Source organism: Ornithodoros turicata, chromosome 3 (assembly GCF_037126465.1).
Source record: "Ornithodoros turicata isolate Travis chromosome 3, ASM3712646v1, whole genome shotgun sequence".
In the NCBI taxonomy this organism is placed as follows: Eukaryota; Metazoa; Arthropoda; class Arachnida; order Ixodida; family Argasidae; genus Ornithodoros; species Ornithodoros turicata.
The window spans coordinates 34,242,198-34,263,354 of NC_088203.1; the positions used below are offsets into that span (position 1 = coordinate 34,242,198).

General features: G+C 42.8%; 1 long non-coding RNA gene across 1 annotated transcript; it reads right to left on the reverse strand.

Moving 5' to 3' along the window:
• Positions 1-12,680: 12,680 nt before the first annotated feature.
• Positions 12,681-13,910, reverse strand: LOC135390190 (uncharacterized). The gene is made up of 3 exons (XR_010421760.1): positions 13,592-13,910; positions 13,004-13,041; positions 12,681-12,784 (listed from the first exon to the last, which is right to left on the reverse strand). It is a non-coding gene; the product is annotated as an uncharacterized LOC135390190 (long non-coding RNA).
• Between the last annotated feature and the right edge of the window lie 7,247 nt (positions 13,911-21,157).

Here is a 21,157-nt window from a genome sequence, read left to right on the forward strand (position 1 = left end):
TAGAAGACTCGATGGTTCGATACATATCTTCATCTGTAAGCAGCTCGATCTCGGCCTTTGTATACTTGAGAGCAGCCTGCCAACTGAATCCAGGTAGACTGACAAAGTGCAGCACTTCCAATCCATATGTCTTCATAGAAAGCTGTCTAAAATGCTGCATAACATCTAAAAGGAGCAGGACATCACATTCCAAATAGATCATTGTATAATCTTTCAATGACTTGCAACCAAAATGGTCATATGTTTCCCGAGCGAAAGCATAGTCATCTTCGCTGATGTATGTTCCATTCAAATCGTCATAAAAACCATCCATGGCCGGTAGGCATTCTTCATTGTAGACTTGAAAGCTTTTGATCCAGGAATATGGGTACACACCTTTCCTAGTTAAACGGGCAAAGTCATTACCATACACTTGCTGTAGGCACTTAAATGCCTCGATTCCTTCCGACACCTTCAAACTATCCACCAAACAAGAAAGGGAACTATTTAAAAATTGCGTGGTGTCCCTGAATATGAGATTGCCATATTCAAAATTGCGAATCTTCTCCGAGCTCGTCGCGATGAGCCTGGGCGGGCATTTCTACTTCAAAGCATGGAAACAATGCAACAAGGAGCTGATGTCGTACTGAAGGTTGTGGATGAGCACGGGAATTTTGCCATGATTGCTGCAACTGATGTTACATTTGTTACAAATGCTAGCCAAAAAGTTGCTGACATTGCTTTCACGACTGTGATCGTGATGACGAACCTTTTTCCTGGCAACGCTAAATAACACACCACAATACTCGCAGTGCGTTGCAGCGATATGTTTACGAGTTTCTTCGTCTGTGAGTTTAATGGGGGCAGGGCAACGGCTGATATCGACCACCTTATTATGAAAACGTAGCAGGCAGTCGACGCACCTGGAAGGGGCATCGGGGCCTAAATATTTTTTATTTGCGAGTATTTTCGAATCATAGGTTCCGATTAGAATGCAGCAGAAGGAACTCATAACATGCTTCTGCACGGCACTTTTCACATTCGTATTAGGATCGAGGACAGACTCTGTATCGAGTCCAATAATATATGGAAATGCAAACATGTGACCAAACTTGTTAAATTTTAGAACATTCTTACCTGGCTCAGGGAATTCCATCAAAAGCTCCTCAAAATTCCTGCACACTCTCCTATGTGACACTAGGTTTTCCTGTGTTCTAAATCCACTTGTACACTTTTCACAAAAAAATCAATTTTTGTAACCCAACAAGGTATTGAAATTCCTTATCCCAAAAAAGTGATTATCGAATTCCAATAATTGCACTTTATCGTTAAATGCGAGACGCGGAACACGAGAAGTGTGGATACTCCCATCCTGATATGAGTACACATACACTTCAATTTGATTCCGTTCTTCAAATTCTGCAATCTCCGAATACGATACCGGACCGCCGGGCCACCATTTGACCCGTGCCAATGGATTCGAATCGAGATCCACAAGATCGATATCGTTTCCAATCATTTCCATCTATTTTTTGAGGATGCAATCGCGCTAAAGTATTGTATTTGAAACACTCATTGTCGGGGCATTTTACATTTGTGAGTGTTTTCTTTCTTTTTTTCAATTCGGTAGGAATTACAGTATTACAGCCAATCCTCTTTTTTTCAATCGCGCTTATGTTCAATTCGATTTCGGATACGTCCCGAGCGACGTAACTGCTACCTTCACCCTGATAATTTTCAAGGTTGCGCGCAACTCGCTAATCATTTCATTTAGCGCAACCATTATATCCGCGAGACTATGAATTTCTCGCGACACGGCACTTAGAAAAGCAAAGTGGCTGCTCATCGAATCGCCAACTTGCTTTACCATCAATACTTTCACACGCATATAAAATTTAAAAAGTATGGGATGTTGTTGTAATATGGAAACTATATCGTGCTGGTAATGTACCAGGTATTCGAACGGATCCTCGACAAAGTCGTCATACGGTGACGCGAACAGGACGTAACGTCCAAGGTACCCTTCAAAGGCCACAGCGGTTTCAAAGAACGGAAAGTATGGTACGCTAACACCAGGATGAGCCACCGAAACATGTTCCGCGAGATTGTTCACAACAGGCTCTGGGCTATCGGGATTTTGCACGGCATCTGCCGGCGTATTATCCTCAAAAACTCCATCCATCAAAACCTGATCAAATTCTAATCCCCACTCTTCATCAAACAAAGCAGGATCTAAATTTGGAACGTTAACATCCTCCTCCATGCGACGAATTACCTCCTCAACGCAATCATACCCACAGATTCCACAGCGAGGCACTAGAAACAGACATTCCATAAATTAAAATCAGAACAATAAGCAAGAAGCAGACTTACTTTTCAAAGATCTCGGCAGCACACCAAAACAAATTTTTTGGCAAAGGAAACAAGCACTGCAACCAGGGCAACAGAACTTGGTGGAAAAAACAACCCGCCAGCCACAATTTTATAGTAAATGTGGGCGGAACCGAAAATTGCATATAGAAAATCGTTAACCAATGGCATACTAAGAAAAGCAATAGGCATCCTTTCCATCTCATTCTCTCCCAAATCAACGATGGAAAAAGACGAGTGCTATTCACTCTCCCTGGAGGACTGTGCGTTTTTACAGCTTTTCTCCTCTCTTTCCAGTAACTTAAGGATATTTTTTGTTTTAGATTATGAGTGTCTTCTGAGAGGCGACTTGCCCATTGTGCAAACATTGAAGACACCACCCAGAAGTTTCTTTATACAAAATGAAAATCATCTGAGACAATGTCGATGCGGGGGATTGATTTCATCGAAATCGTCAGACTGGCTAGATCATAACATCAGACCATTTCTCGGATGCCATCCCAACTCGGATTGAGTATCAACTCGGCTGAGAGATTTCACTTGACTATACAATGGATGATGTATAAAGACCTGATGAAATTAAACTCATACTTGAATTGCAATGGACCTGAGAGTGACTTCACACTCATATTGCGATGTTTACCGTATCAACTCAAAACAAGACGTGGACAACTAAGGAAGAGACTACAAAAGTTTGTCGCCGTGAAATGTGACTTGTTAAGACGATACCGTGATGGTGAACAGATTTCACCGGCCATTATCAATGCCGGTTTGAGAAGACCGATCCTTCGGAATTATTACATTCAGCATTCGCACTACATTGTCCGCACAACGAAAAGAAGACGGATCTCGCAAGATAGTGAGTCTGGAGGATTATCTTCAAAGTGCTTGTACATTGAATAAATGAGAGAATTTTTCTTAAATGAGGTATTCCTCTTCAGTCATTTTTATTACCTTGAGATCGTTGTGTACAAGGTTATTGTCAAATAATGACATAATGCTTTTGAGTGAATAATTCTTACAAAGACAGGAAGCAAATACGGAAACAAATAGGCCACAGTGGGAGCTGTAGAGACTCTGTATACACTTGTCACAATATTTGTCAACAGGTAGATCTAGCAGTTCCTCTTCAATTGGTGGTAGACCAAAGCTGTCCTCATAGATGAATCTATCATTTCGATCCATCATGTACAACAACCAATGCTCTCCCGGGCCGTCGTGTGGATGCGTATTAATGACAATGAAACCTTCTTGAAGTGGCGAAACTCTGTCGACAGCGTAGGTTCCTCGATACATTCTCACAGTTTGAGGGTTCATTGAAAACAATAATTCAAGATCTAGAACGTCCGTGATTTAATCCAAATGAACTGGAAGGTCAGCATTGACTGTCAATATCTTGGGGCTCTCACTTATAAGTATAATCGACACAGCGTGAGGCAATGGTTTTGCAAATTTAAGTTCAATTCTACAATTTCCCTTACGTATCGGATTAAAGTAGCCGCCAACGGACTCGTCTGCACTGAGGTTCCAATGCAATATGAATGAATTAGTTTTATAATTCTGATAACGCAGCTCGACGCTTCTATCATTCAGTTGAGATAGGAAATCATAATAGCTTCCTCTGCATAGGTCATTGTCCCAGTCGTATGAGAGTTGTTTTCGATGTCCATCAATTGTTAGTGTTACTGAACTCACGTTGAAATGTTCAAAATTGAAAGGACTCAGTTTGAAGTCACCCTGATAGGCGTCGGTCCGTGTCATAACCATTGAGATCCGATCTGGAATGCGATCGGTGTATAGATTGTCGAAAATACCATCCACTGAGCCAGCAGTTATTGTCTTAATTTTGCTCTCTAAACCTCGCATAGTATAACACGCTGGATGTTTCTTCAGTATAGACTGGTGAGAGAGGAAAGTTGAGTTAGTGACTTTGACTTTACGTAATGACAGTACTGCATTGTGTATCTTGATTTGATGTTGATGAGTTTCTCCTGGACCAGTCAATAAGCGATGCATGTCGCTGGCGTGCACAGCAGACACCCTAACATCCAGTCCCGATAATAATATCTTAATTTGATCTGTCAAATCCGTATTAACACGCATGACAACTTCAAATAGTTTGCCACCACTTGTTCTAGAATTGAGTGCTTTTGCAACATTCGAATTTGGATCGTTTGCGGCATTTTCACCTGAATCATAAATATACATTCCGCAATCATCTACCGTTTTCTGAAGATGCGTGTTGGTGTGGAGCAAAGTATCAAGCATACATCGGTAGGAATTCAAACAATTTGATGGTACCAATCACTGACTGATATACACATTAATATACTTAAACATTCTAGCTCCCAAGTTATTCATGGGGAATACAACATCGTTGACTACACCATCCGCCGTTCTTGTATACGGATCACTCCCATCGCTTCTCAATATCTGCATAGTTAGTTTAATGTACATACTAGAAACATCGAGATAGAGATCTGATAAGTTGCTTATATTCCATTCAATCGTAGATTCGCCGCCTGTAATTGTTGATACAGGGTAGAATAATTGATTCTCGCATGATTCTATAGAAATTTGAGTGGGTGGGATTTGAAAAGCTCACACTCGCCCTTCAAAACCAATTCGGACTGGGCGTGGACTACGTTGACCAGTGACATGTTTGCGACTGAATACAATTGTCACCCTCTCCCATGTTTTATTTTTTAGGATTGTTTACCTGTAGCCACTTATTTCCCCTTTTTCCCCCCATCCACTTCTTTCAAGTTGGAAGACAGTGTGTCGCTTCTAAGAAGAAATGAATCGTTTCGCAGCTCTTTCTAAGCATCTTCCCATGACCTATGGTAGCGAGTACAAAATCCGATCCCGTGTCGAGACCTCCGTCGTCGTTTCGCGGCTCTTCCTAAGCAGCTTTTTATCGCATCTTCCCATGACCTATGGTAACGAGTACGAAACCCGATCCCGTGTCGAGACCGCCGATACGCACCACTTCTAATGGTTTTCTTTCAAATTGGACAACTCCGTGTCGATGCGCCGGTTCTAACGGCTTTTTTTTACTTACCCCCACCGCAATCCTTTATCGTCGCGACCTCCCGTGTCGATGCGCCGGTTCTAATGGCTTTTTTAAGTGGACAGTCGCACTTATCCCCACTGCAATCTTGCCTTATTTCCCACATTTTTACTATCCAGTCAGACAAACGGACGCCAGCGTTGACGAAAATATTTATTCCTCACTCCAATTGGGTTGCTTGTCAAAGACGTCTTTTCTTCTTCTTTTCCTACGTCTGCCACCGCCGCCAGCGAAATCTTTTAACACTTGCGACTTAAGCTCGGATGCACTGTTTCTAATGGCTTCTTTCAGATGTTGACCATCTGATAGCTTTCGTGCCAGGTTTTTTGCTGCATTCATTGCGGTCTTAGAACATATGGATGTGCTCGTCGCAGGAGTGGTAATGCAAACTTGCGCAATGATTTAAAGAATCCACTGCCCCTCTGGAACATTGGTCCTGAGTATGGCGTAATATTGCCAAGTCCGTGACCGTAGTGGATTTCCGGGATTTCTTTAAGATACATGTCTAAAATGTAGAGCTAGAGCTGTTTTGCCTGGTCCTTTGAAGTGGAGAGGTCGACCAGAGTCGTCACACAACTTAATTGAAATGAAATTTATTTCATTATGCAATAGCTTAAAATATTGTACGTTTTGGAAAGCATAATGAATGATATTGTCTTCCTTTGCAGAGTATGGAACTAATTTTAATATGGGAAGCTTCTTTGCACCCAAGTGCGATGATTCGATAATATCGCAATAAACTATAAAATGATGGAATAATGGTGTAAGTCTGAGGTATGTGTTTCCACTTGTACTGTTCGCAAAAGTTGTAAGTGGTACAAAACCTAGCATATTAGAGAGGTATTCTCATAGATTAATAGTAACACCGTGAATTGGGTTGATAGTGCAGAGCTTTCTGTCATTACTATATGTGAGTAGAGCTTTGCCTTCTAATTGATTGTTGATTGTATGTAGCAGTAATTTCGGAGTTTCATAATGATCTGGTGGAATAGTTATTCTTTTTGTAACAAGTACTTCTTTCTCTATAATCAAGTCATAAGTGCGTTCAAATGGATCTCCATAGTAGTAGGCTGTATCATCTTTTATATTAAAATTATTTAATCTGAGGAGATTCTTGAGCTGTTCTGGAATAGCAAAGAGACTGTGTAATGACTGTGACAATCTATAACTATTCTCTCGGACTGTTACATTTGCTTCAATTTTGTGTGTTTTAAAAAAGCGATTTAATGTTGTCTTGATAGAACAACCTGGAATGAATGCGATCAAGCCATTTGAAGTAAGAATAGAAATTTCTTCTAGTATGCATAGCTGCGAAGCGAATTCCTCTCGAAGGAATGTGTCCTGACGACGCACCTTAGAACCTATCACAGTATTGCCTTGAATGGATGACACTCCAATAGTCTCTTGCAAGTTTTCACCTATAAATTTAATTGACCGAACAGAATGTGGTAAACGGAATACATATCTCCCTTCAATATAATTGATAGAACTATTCAAGTCTTCAAAAAGCTCTAGAAGGGCCATTTCAATAGTTTTTTTAACGACAATAGTCTTGCGAACCTCTGCAAATTCTTTGTAATCAACCTGCATGACACCATCATCACTCCGCGGTATATTGTAGAATAGATTACAGATAGATAGTTCTTGTAATCCAACTTCATACTTTCCACTCAGTTGTAGGGGTGCATTCAAAGCAATTGTAAAGTTGTCCAGTGTATTTGTTGGATATAATTCGGTACAATCATTGGACAGGAGGTACATATAAAACTCAGAGCCTGGCAACATCGTGCACTGGAACCCACGAATTAAATGAATCGTCATAACCAGCCCACTTCACTTTATAATGAGTGACTCCATCAATTTTCTTACTGGATATAATTTTTTCAATTGGATATGGGTCATCAGCCTCTTTAATAACGCACTGCAATTCATTTGCATAATATGTACCCTCTTCTTCTACACCATCTGGGCCTGCAATGTAAAAGACAGGTGGATCTGTTTTCTTATACCTCGAAATTGTATAGATAACGTGAGACCAGTGTCCTGTGTACCCCTTGTCAATTATTGATCGATTCAATAGAACACGAACTTGCTGGCCAATTTCGAATGGTATTGTGTTGTCATCATCTTTTTTACTATTGAGTCTATTGAAGAGCTCAACCTCGTTACTTTCATTCACTTCATTCGGTGCCATTTTAATAGTTCTATGGTAAGAATTGTTATAATCTTCTATAATCTTTGGAAGAATTTTAAGGTACTTGTGATGTCCTTTACTACGGAAATAACGGAACAGGCGACCTTTAATAGTCCTAATGGCACGCTCTGCTAGACAAGATTTATTAATTGAAAAAGAATGATAGAGGGCTATACCATGTCGCCTACACCAAGCCTGCACATGTTTGTTGAAGAACTCAGACCCCTGATCTACATGGATTAGCCGTGGTTTTTCCCCTCTCTTTCGATATATCTTCATAAATTCTTTCTTCACATCTTCACCTCGCTTGGTCTTGAGAGGTGTGGCCATGACTTGCCTCGACAAACAGTCTATCACAAGCAGTATGTATGAGAATCCTTTATTGTATTTCTTGTACTGGATGAATGAAATGAGGTCTGCTTGATGTAGATCATTCAGGTGGAGTGAGATGACTTTCCTTCTCTTAAATCTTCGTCTTGCATCTTTGTGGAGAGCATAGACATCATCGCGTTTTTAATTCTTGTAGTGCTTCTTTCCTTGTGATTTTCCGTGCCTTTTGATATCGTTTGACCCCTCCGAGCCCGCCGTCAGGTGATCTGTAGCTCATTCTTCTGAGAAATATTTTTGTTCTTTGCGGCGACTTGTAGGTCTCCCACAATATTTTCTTCTTTGATTTTCTTTTCTGTCTGATCTTGTGTGATGGTAGAAGTTTTGACACCTTTAGAAACCAAGCAGGCCTCACTCGTTTATGTCCGGATAGGTACAAGACCAATTCCATTATACTAGAGCTCTGAATGGTTTTGTTGTTATGAATGATTTCTCCTTTTTCATTCCATGACAAACTCCTCGGTATCGCTGACACTATGCACCTAACTTTTTTAATATTAATATTATCTGGTAGAGCGTCATAATCGAACTTTCTGCTAATACTTTCCTCCATTTGTAATGGTTTTATTATTGGCGGATCTGATTCTATTGTCGGTTTCAATTGATTTTTTATAGTGTAGTACATAGCTGTTAGCATACGCTTTACCTTTACATCTTCGATTTCATTAGATTCCAAAATAGTGTCCACTGGATTTAATACCTCGATTTTTGTTGCCATTTTCAAACACCGGATACCTTAGCTATAGCCCGCCCTGCTACACCACCTAATATACTAGTCAAGCCTGTCAGTAATAGTGGGAGTAATGGGACCACCTCCTTGTTGTCGATATAAAAACTTTTGTAGCTTCTTTGGTGATTCGTGCAATGTTTTATGTGCGATGTATCGAATTGTAGCTTTATATTTCTTTAAATCTTTGTATAGTTTCGGTGAAAGTTTAACATTACCATTCAATATATTCTTGCAAACTTCGGAAAGAGCTCAATGCTGTGCGGAGGAGCCTCCTTCAATATATTTTCCCGTTCTTTTGGAGTGCAGGTTGCAAGCACTTTAAGGAAAATTAAATGGTGACGTAGACTTTTCATTTTGGTATGAAAACAAATTGTGACTCGAGCTTGGTTATACCTGTTCGCAATCTTTTATCAGACTGGGTAAGTGGGTGTAGGTCAATCACTAGATAACCAAATGGTTTCTCTGTTGCTTGTTCGAATGCATTCAGAAAGTATGGCAACCGTGATTTCCCGAAGATTTGTCGTCCTAGAAGTTCGAGTTGCGTACGAGATCTTAAATTATTAAATAATATTATATATGTGCTGTTGTGTGATAGAGTGCGGTAGTTTACATCGTTATGGAATAAGTATTGGCAAAGAAAAATAATTGATGCATTCTTGTGATGGGACGCTCTTGTATAGAGGTGAACCATATGTTGCATAACATTCTTTTCAGTCATGAGATCATCAACTATAATCAGTGTTGGTATGTTCTCATCCCATGTCGTTGGTAATTCTTCACTAAATGTAATTTTAGTGAATTCATTCTGCCAGCTAGCGTCATATTTACTAACATAAAATATTTGTTCTGGGACTACACTGAATACTGATAGATTTCTAAGGATGTTACGAACTAAGTAAGTTTTTCCTGACATGGAAGGTCCGCATATAATAATTCGTGCAGGGTGGATGAAAGAAAACGGTCTTACGTCGGACATTGTGTCGCAGAGGTAGAACTGAAACTGATAATAAGATGTATTGATAACTAGATTTATTACCATCCACCATCGATTTGATCAAATTGACTTTTCGCAGACTCTCGTTTGATCCTGAGGAGACGTTCGTGAGACAAAACGCGTCTGATATCTTCAGCTTTTGCTTCATGAATTTCTTGTTTCAGACGCCATTTCCTGTCTTCGGTAGACTCAACTTCCTCCTCTTCACATTTCTTTCCGAAACAGCGACGAAAGAGCTTCCACATAATTATTTTTGAGAGAGAGCTCCTGGTCTGGGGAACGAATGGGAAAATGAGGAGGTGGGCTCGCTCGAACGGTAATAAATGGGAAAGAGTGGAGAGGAGGTTGTATGATAATGAGGATGCGCGCGTTTAAAAGTTTCTTCCTCACTTGACTGACACACATTCCAAAAAAATGTCCAACGAAAATGGTAAGTTTTTTGATCCGCAACGTAGTTCTTTTTTCTCATGGATATTGTCTTTTTTCAGAACTCAGATCGAGTCCTACATACTTTGAAAATGGTAATGAATTATAAAGAATATGAAAAAGGTGGTTAAATTTGATTTCTTGTTTCAGCTCCAGAGTCGCCGCCGCCGATATGTATGTATTATTGTGTTGTGTGTGTGTTTGTGTATAGTTGTTGTTGTTGTGTGTGTGTGTGTATTATTAATTGATAATATCTTTTCAGCATACACACCAGTATCGGATCAGAGCAGTAAGTTTTTGATTTACAGTGTAGTTCTTTTTTCTCATGGCCGCTGTCTTTTTTCAGTATTTAGCTCTAGTCCGTAATTTTTTCAAAATGGTAAGGAATTATAAAGAATATGAAAAAGGTGTTTAAATTTGATTTCATGTTTCAGCTCCAGAGTCACCGCCGGCGATATGTATGTATTATTGTGTTGTGTATATAGTTGTTGTTGTTGTGTGTGTGTGTGTATTATTAATTGATAATATCTTTTCAGCTTACACGCCAGTACCAAGACCAATGCCTGAATGTAAGTAAAAGTTATAGCATAATTACAATAATAAATGATATTCACTTACAGATTACTGGGGTCCGTCGCCACAGTGTATGTATTAATGAAATGTATAAACTGATATTAATTTAGATTCGCTTACAGATTACTGGGGTCTGCCACCACAGCATTGTATGTATTATTGAAATATAAGTGTGGTTTCATATAATAACAATATCCACTTTTTCAGGTCAGTGCTGTGTCCAACGTGAGTTATCGTGTGGTAAGCAAATGTGACGACGTTAATTTTATGTTTTCTTTCAGGAGCGGAAACAAAAGAGTTTCTAAAAAATGTAATGATAGAGACATTGAATGAAATATTTAGAGAGCAATAAATGTATACAGGGTGTCCCAGAAAACGTGTCATTGAATTATAATTAAAAAACTACGCCACCTAGAATCATGCGGTCAACGGCATTTGTTCTTATTAGGTTTTTGCCACCTTGTAAAGTTAATGTCATGTACCCCAAGTTTAATTATGCAAATATTTGCGAACTGAACTCAGAAATTTGCCAAGGGAAGGTCACTTTTTTACCCCACCAATATGAAGAGCGTGCCGAATTCACTCCAATTCATGATAATTGACAGTGATATTCACGAGCTATCCCATCGGAAAAAATAGCCGAATATCATGCTTTTCGAGCACCGGACCATAACGCGCGATGTCTTTTTGAGCGCAATCACTCGCAGTCCGACGAAAGGAGGTTCCGAAGCCAGCCCACAAAGTGATAGTAGAAAAAGTAAAAGTTCCTAAAATTGGGAGAGGGAAAGCATTATCCCAGCGAAAGTCGGACGTGATAAGCCATGCCTGCGTTATCTCTTTCTGCGATGTCGGCGTGGGCTGGGTTTCCAACCTCCTTTCGTCGGACTGACAAAGATTGCGCTGAAAAATTCATCGTGCGCTATTCTGTTCTACCTCCGTAGAGCATAATGTTCGGCTATTTTTTCCGATGCGATAGCTCCTGAATATCCCTGTCAATTATCATTAATTTGCGTAAATTAGACACGCTCTTCACATTGGTGGGGTAAAAAAGTGACATTTACTAGGCAAATTTCCGAGTTCAGTTCGCAAAAATTTACATAATTAAACTTACGTTACACGACATTCACATGAGGAGGTGGCAAAAACCCAGTAAGAACAAATGCCGTTGACCGCATGGCTCTAGGTGGTGTAGTTTTTTTATTATAATTCAATGACACGTTTTCTGGGACACCCTGTATATTATTTATTATGTGTATTGTGTTTCTTCTGTTACAGGTCGTGAAGGTTTTTCGGCTGGGTTTTTCTCCTTCACCTGATTGGCATCACAATTGGCACAATTCCCAGCACAATTGGCTTTAATAAATATATCGCAACTTGATTGGCATTACAATTGGCATTAATAAATATATTTTCACTCGTACTTTTTGTGTATGACACTTCTTTGCATGTCTCTGCATGTTATAAGCGCGCGGACAACCCTCCGCACTGGCGCCGCGCAGGGAAAAATATGCGCAGGGCTCAGGGCAGGGAACCTGTAGTTTCGCCCCCTTGTAGTCTCGGCCAGGCCAATTACTACTCCGACCAACGATCCAGCCGGTATAGCTCGCCATTTTCTTTTGTTGTACAACAAAAGAAAATGGCGAGCTATACCCAGTTGAAAAATCTGATTGGAATCTAATTGGAAAATTTCCAATTGGTTCCAATTCTTTATGCCAATCAGCATTTCGGACTCCCAATTGGAGCAACCCAATTGGATATTCAATAGGACCTCCAATTTCCCAGCCCCCAATTGGCCTTCTTATTGGACCAATTACAAATATTTCCAATTCGGAAGGTTCAATTCGCTCCCGACGCAAGCTACACGTCCCTGAATATGGTCTTCCAAATAGGGTGAATATGTCGTTCACAGGTAGAATGAAACAAGACACAGAAGTTGACGGTATACTTAAATGTTTAATATGTTATGCTGATATATATTATATGATACACTTTTGGTCATTACTACGTTCACAGGGACCCCCCTTGTCCCTGGGTCCCGTCCTCTCCCTAGGGAATGGTAGCCTGTATCACAAAAAGAAAAAAAAAAAACAAGAAACTTTAATTCAAATTTAGTACAGGCCACACAAAAACGACATCTTGTATAAACATCCAGAAAAAGCGAAGCATGACACACCAAACTGACTGAACCCACAAGTAAGATTACTTTGGATTACTGTTTTCAACTTTTTGTGAGGCAGGGTGCTTACACTTAGCAACAGTGGAGTAACAACAATAACTTACATTATATGTAGACCAGGACACTGAGTAGTTGTGGCTTTCTGTAAAAGTTCAACATACATTCAGAAGTTATTAGTAGGACGTCGGTAAATAGGCACCAATTCCCGAAATGTCATGAAGCTATGAACCAAAAACGTTTTAGATATGTGGTAAAACAGTGAACAATCGTTCAGGAGCAACAACAAGGATGTGCACCGCAGATATAAATCATACAGGTGAAAGCTTTGTTTTTGGCACTGCGCCACAGATTAGAATGTGAATAGTGCCCCTCTTTGTAGCAGATAAAAGAAATTCAGAAGGCGAATTATGTTTCTGGTCATGCACCTTTTGCCAGGTAGCCCCACATCCAGTGCAATGGAAGACAGCACAAGCTATAAAGACACACACTCGCATTTTGTTCACACGGTGGTTGAAACAGGGCGCAAGAACACAAGGCGTGCAAGGCGAAGGAATAAGCGTGCAACGTATAAGTACACCGTGTAGCGTCCCAATAAATTAAGTGTCTACTGACAGTCGATACTACTTTCGAATGTTCGAACGACAATGCAGATCGCGTCTATATGGCAAAAATCACGAAAAAAAAGCACTTACATCCCAAAAGCAGGAGCCTTGCTTTGTAAAATGCTTCTGTATCAGAGCGTTCATCATCTTCTGATGTCCACTTTACCACGTACGACGATCGCTCGCAAAAGTCTTTCGGATGGCACGGGTTCAAAGATTTAATGTCGGACACCGTCACCACTGCTTTTACCCTTCATAACGCACATTATCTTCTTTCCTCGACACGCCATTCCTGTGAAAAACAGTGAAAAACAACACACCTGAGCAGAACGACACTGCGCGGTTGCGAGCAAACGTATACAAACGACAAGCACGCGCGAATTCACAGCAATGTCAGTTGATCTGTCGATGCAAGTGGTGCTCGCTAATGTAGAGTGCAGAGTAAGTGCTGACACAAACAGTATACACAGTTATCTAATATGTGTACATATACCAGACATTTTGTAAATCAAATGTAGCCAACGAGTTATTTCTTCTACGTTTATTTTATTTAGCAAAATAACTAAAAAACCGTGTGATAGTTTGCGACCGCAGCCGCTAGTGACATGCCGTAACCAACGCCCCACCCTGCCCTAGCAACAGCCCGTTCCAGCGAAAAGAAGCAGTATCCATCCGTCCACCCACCACATATTTTTTATTGCAGCAAGACTCCATGGGGAAAAAGACGCCGCGTGTGCATCACAGACATTGAAGACAAGCTAAACGCGGTGTTGTTATCGAAGTGCCAGGACGCTGCTCGCAAGCGAAATAATTAAGTACAAGTTGACGTACTTTCTTTAGCCAAGCAAAATATATTCATCACTGCTGGACATACTGTGATAACCTTTTACTGACTGTGATAGCTGCACAGTTTTGTTTCTTTTTGAAAACCTGTTATTGTTGTGCACATTAGCACACGTTGCCCATCCTTAGTACCATCTCCCTATTTACTGTTGTTTTTTTTTTTTTTGTCTGCTTGTGTTCAGGTCACGTCATCTAAAGCTTCCTATTTTTTTCTGGGGATGCTGTTTTACTGCACGTTGTTAGCCGCACTATTGAGAGGCTGTGTTTCCTTTTTTGTGTGTCTTAAATTGGCATTCGCAGGTAGTGTCAGTGCTGGCTGACATCAACCCACTGCTGACACTTAGATTTTTGTAGCAACGATTTCTCTGGCTTGCAGCTTGATCTGCAGGCATATAAAATAGAAAACCGGAGGATCCCAATATCGGTACACGCAGAAAAGCGAAATCAACATGAGGTGACGTTATCGGTAGCATTGTACTTAGGCCTAAAAGATTAGCTATAGCACAATCAGGAACAGACGGACCGTGCAATGGAGCCTTTTGGGTTACATTCAGCCATATACCAGAAGGAAGCTATCCACAAAAATAGAGGGCCACCGTCATTTGTGGTCAAACGATAGCCACAACCCTAAAGACTACCTGCAAATGCCTTTCCATTGAAAAGAGGAGGAATTGCTTTCTCTGAATCACACTGATGCCAGCATCCATCGTGTTATGTAGGAAGGTGTTTTTCTTGAGAAAGGCATCATCACGTATTCATAAAAATGTCGGAAATGGTATACTGATTTGGCCTTTGACATTTAAAACACGTGGCTTCGTTAACGTTTGATTACTTCGTTTTTATTAGATAGTGTGTGCCGTCGCCTCACATGGTATTTCACATTAGCCTGGAGTACAGAGCGACATATCTGTGATAACCTACCCCATTTTACTGTTTCATAAGTCATTTTCAGTCAGAGTGCAGGCATAATAACTGTCAATGAGTGAAGTTGCCTAAGTGAGCCAGTGTGTTATACACCCACCAGAAAGATGCTTCAAGATTAAGTTTTTGTTACGTTTATATAGGCCGAACACATTCATCTAAAATCTCCAGCCCCTCGCAGAAGGCAGTTTCGTCAGCTCCGTCACGCATACTAAGATGATACCACGTCACCTGTGAGTGAGGACCACTATTGGTAGTGTAAATGCATATAATGTTCTGTGAAGTGTACAATACTCTACGTAGTCACAGTACACCGTGCAAGTACGGCGTACCGAGTGTTCTCCTGAAAACAATAATGGTACCACTCTTTTATATTGTCACGAAGCGAAATGGGCCGGCGAGTCGTCGAATGAACATCAAACGGTTTATTAGACTACTTGGTAGCAAAACACAAGAGTGATAGCTCTCGGAACACAACTGAGTCCAAAGAATGAATGAATGCTCCAGCTAGGAGCGCACAAGCATTTAAACGTCGCGCCGAAAAGTCTAGAAACAGCACGTGCAGCAGGCGATGTGTCTGGAAGCTTCTTTCTTCTTCTTCAGCATGCACCGGGATGAGATGTACCGTTTCGTGCCTGCCCTGGAAGTTTCTCGAAGATGATTCGTGGCATTGCCCCCTCCGTAGACCTGGGGCGGATTACTGGCCATTGCATCGGTGCGTCGGCCTAACGTGGCAACGCCCACCGTCGGGCAAGCGCGCGCTGCCGACGCACGATCTGAAGTGGTCAGTAAGGCCACCGCCGTCCGCTGGATAGGCGAGCCTCGCCAGCGCGAGGAGTAATGACGCTACTCTCGGTGGCAGACTCAAGTCTGCCAAGCAAAAAGCCTAAATTTGACGACATTAACTTACTTTGTATTTACCTCTAACAAATATAAATTTTGTTACCGCGTGGAAAGAAACCTTCTTGCACATACTTCGCTAGATGAGCACGTAATACACGAATCAGCCAATGCGAATGCAGTGCGGTGTCGTCTGCTGCCGTCGCTGGCTCGAAGGGAATCCTTCGGCGCTCGGAGGTGTCTCTTTTTCTTTTCACTCTACACATGTGTTGAGAATTAGTTTCGTATTTTATTTTAGCATCACATTCGTAGAAGACGAGGACGGTGATCTGTGCACTATACGGCGCGTGGAAGATTGCTATACTGACGAGGATGAAGTTATTTGGTGGACTTACGGTGTGCTTGCTGAGCTTGTCGAGTGATCTCGTCCTCCTTTTTAGTTCTACAACTAAACTATAAGCAGTGATTCGGGCAACAGCTCACGACTACACAGCCTGCTGGGGCTTCCAGAGAGTTGCCGGCTACAACAAGCAGCCAAGCTCAAAATGTGCGGAGCGGAGGCAGATGTCGACGGAGGAGGAGGCAGGTGCCACCATCAATGTCCACCAACACCTTGAAGAACGAAGGAGAATCGTGGAACAACAACGGTGGACCGCAGGAAGCATTGATCGCCTATGCCAAGTATGCCCAATGAAAGAGTTACTAACAATACGGATAATAAAATACGTGCTGGCTCATTCCCGCAGGCACTGGCTCCAATATCACAATATTTTGCGCACAAGCTTCTGCAGAAAAGGCACACAAATGAATAGCGCTAGTATTGCTAGTTTTTTTGTACTGCTGTGTCCAAATATTTCATAAATAAAGAAATGTCATGCTTGTGCAAGACAGGGTTAATTTCACAATGGTGGGTTACATACACACGAACTCAGCTAATGCGGGTATATAACATTCCCTATATGGGGAACACTCGATGTCATGTCAATGTTTCCATATACATCCTGTATGTGTATACACGAGGCTTTGGACAGTCGGAAGAAGGAAACAAACTGCTCTTCCGACAACGACGTGAAGATATCCTTGTGAGCACGAAATGTCCTCGTTGACTGCACTGAAGTGGCTACTTGGTCTTCTAGAAACCCGTACACAAGCGCCATTTTCAACGACGAACACCGCAGCGTTTTGCGTCGGCTGACCTCCTCGCCCAATGGCTACGAACGCCACACACCCGGCGATGGTGGCAGGCTGCGAGTAAGGTCACTTCTTCCTTCTCACGACGAAGCGGGTCACGTGCAGCACGCGTTACTATGGAGACGACGCTACGCTACGCACCGACAAGTGGCCAGTAATCCGCCCCTGGCATCGTCCCGATGCCAGAACTGTGTCGGCTCATCGCATTTCGTTTGCATCCTGCGAAGCCTCGTAGCCAACGTCGTCATTTAACATTGTCGTCGGCGCCGTTATCGATTAAAGCAGTTGTCTCGTGGTCGTCGATGAGTATTTGCAGGTCACTGGTAAGGTTTTGAGCGTCGCGGCGGTCTGTATTGCTGTTCGTCGAGCTCGGAGACTGGTCGCGTCGTGAGTCAGCAGAAGCATGCTGCTGCCGTAGACTCTTCAGTTGCGGCGGGATGACTACGCGCTGAAGGCGGGAGGCGTCAGGTGAAAATCCGGGTAGACGCAGTCGTCGGTACGGGAAACGGCGGTGGACCCGGGTGGCTTCTTCACAGTGGTAGCAGAGCGGCCTCAAGTCTGGCGTTCGCCGTACGTTTGTCTTGCGAGTTCCTTGTGCGCGTGGCTGGTAGCTGCGTGGTGCAGGTTAGGCGGGTCGCGAATGCGCCCAGCTGTTGCCGTGCCGCGCTGCCGATGGTGGCTGTCGTGTTCATCTTCTTGCGGGTTGGGGGTCCCAATGGCCTGAATTCCGAAGGTAGACCACGCTGTCTTCGACTCAGACGTTTCTGTTCTTCCAGGCAGTTGAGCAGGGATTACCCTGCATCTCCAAAAGAAATGTCACGAAGCGAAATGGGCCGGCGAGTCGTCGAATGAACATCACACGGTTTATTAGACTACTTGGTAGCAAAACACAATAGTGATAGCTCTCTGAACACAACTGAGTCCAAAGAATGAATGAATGCTCCAGCCTGGAGCGCACAAGCATTTAAGCGTCGCGCCGAAAAGTCTAGAAACAGCACGTGCAGCAGGCGATGCGTCTGGAAGCTTCTTTCTCCTTCTTCAGCATGCACCGGGATGAGATGTACCGTTTCGTGCCTGCCCTGGAAGTTTCTCGAAGATGATTCGTGGCAATATGCTATGCCACCAGTACGACGCTGTGCTGCCAGCGGCTGCAGAATTCTGACAGTCATGTCTATCGCACTACGTTTGTGTTGCCAGTAACAATGTTAACTGCATTCAGTAAATCGGTTTCCTCAATGTGCACCTAGAAAGCTAGCACAGATTGAGTCCGGATCAGGTTGATTCGTTTATTGTGTTTGGAAAACAATAAATTGCTTTAGAACGTGTTGATTATTGTTGATTACTTATCGAAGTAAGTAACGGGGTGCACTTTTTATCCTGTTAGAAGCCTATGGGATCCGTGCCCAGCCATTGATGTTATTTTAGCAGATAATAACCAGGTAGCTATAGGGTTCCCCGCTAGGATGTCACTGCATTCCACGCCGGAGCAGCTGCCTGGAACCAGACTGGAATTTGCGTTGGTCTAGCCTGGATACATCCTGGGACTAGACCTAAGCCACTGTTGGATGGAAGCCGGACCCAGATGGACCATGGCGGAAACACCTTGTTTCCGTCCGGGTACAAGCTGACTTTCATCCGTGCACAAGCCTGTTTACAGGGCTGCTCCATTTGACTTTGTAGGCAGGAACCGGTCCGATAATCCAGACTGGAAATTCCCGCTGGATGTTTTTCTAGGGATCGCCCACCTTTGCAGCTCGTCCTCGAACGGCACGGGAATTTCTTCGGTTGCTTCATTTCCGCACAACTCAGATGAGCTAACAGGTAGGTCAAGATTGCGTTCTACAAGTTCTACTGGAGCGTCTTGACTGCGCTGCTCATCCTCATGCTCATCCTCAGTAGGCCGACAAGATACGAAAGATGTCCTCCGGGTCGGACCACTAACATCCACAGACACCTTTATCCCCGTACTAGCTGACCTGAATGAACCGTACCCTCGCTGATTGTTCGTGGAAGCTTCTATGATATCCAAACTCCGCCCAACTGCCTGTATTACGCTAGGGTAGCTTTCGGGTAGGGTAGCTTTAGGGCAGCTAGGGTAGGGTAGGGTAGCTTTCGAATTTGCCATACCAACACAGAGATAGCGTCTCATATAAGAAAGTGTTTACTTTGAAATGCGAGTGCATGAATGTGGCTCGTTACATGTCTTACACGGTTAGGCAACAAAGCTACAGTTGTAAATGCGTAAAAAAGTAAAACTGGCGGAATTGCCCACCTGTACCTCTTTCGTTGTCCATTGCTCTGCTTTGTACCTCAGTTCAGCAACAGGAACTAGCAGAAACAAAAGAAGTGAACATTTCCCGCCACTTCAATGATGCAGTTTAAAGAGACACGTACGGTTTCGCATCAGAAGTATTTCACCCCTATTACCATTGCAGTCAACAAAATGTTGGGAATCTTAACTGGAATTTACAGAACAGATAAGTGACAGTTTCTTACTTGTTTGTTCTCTTCCAAAAGCTTTCTAGGGTTATTAGGAAGCAGTGACAGGAAATTTTATGTCACAGCTCCATCTGCCGGGCAGGCACGAAAGCACACCATCGCGCTTTCCTCCTCGAATGTGGAATCTAGTCAGAGAGAAGGGACTGCAAACCTTGGGAGGGAAGATCCATCTTCCGTGCGCCAGCGTTCGTGCGTGGGATCTCGTCGAGCACGAAAAGCAATTACACTTCTGGCACATCCCGAAAATGTCCGCGAGAGTGAAAGCTTGGGACGAGGGACATTGGGATCTTTTTCGGATGTCCGAATGAAGCCGCGTGTTCTCTGGGTTTGGACAATAGCTTGAATTAAAAACATGGTACTTGAAAAGAAGGAATTTTGGAAATGCTATCGGGTATACCTTGACACTGCAGATAGATGGGTTATTTGCAAAGTCGCACCCCTTCACCATTACAAATGTTTTACGCCCCAATACGCTTAACGAATGTGCTATCAACATCTTGTATTGCGGTATATGCTCTATCATTTTGCTCTGGACTCCCTTCCAATCCGCGTAAGCGGTGGAGGGAGGCAAAAAGGAGTCGGTCCCTCATATACTGGAAAGGGGCCTCTTGATAACGCGGTCCGCCCCTGGGTGGGTCGTGTCTATGAATGCGCGGCCGATAAAAAGGTCGTCGAGGCAGTACCGCTGGCGGTGCTGTACCGGAATGATTTTTTCTTAAATCTCCCTTCATGTCCGCGTATGTGTCAGATAGGGCAAAAACGAACCTGCTCTTCTAGGGTGAGAGCACGTTGGTTAACGCGATCTGCTTTGGTTGACCATGTTGCGGTCGCAGAACAGTATTGCTTGCAGTACTGTTCCTGGAAAGATTTTTCTTGATGTATTGTTGGATACCCAAGTGGTTTCTGCTCACTTAGGGGGTAATGCACTTAATTATGTCCGTTCCGTCAGAGCTGATCAAGCCTTGATACAAGCTCAGGGATTTAACCACATCCTAGGAATATAAAAATATCCTGTGCTGACGCCTATGTAACATTCCTGGAACGTGGAGAACCGTGGGACAAATTAAGTCTCCTGGACGTACGTGTGACGTCTACAGGCTTTCTGAAGTAAGCCCTGGGATATCCTAATACCTTTTTCACGATATTGCACGGACATCACCGGGACATTTGTGGTTTACTGGGCGGGTTGCAGATTAAACCTTCCCCATGCCTATAGGCTCCGTGCACTACTGTTTCGGAGCGATGGCAGAGCGCCATCTGGCGAAAATGCGCATAAGGGAACTGAACGCGGACCATTCTCCTGGAGTACCTGCCATTGCGCGTTCATTGTAATCACAAGTAACTGCATTTTGCTTTGGCGTT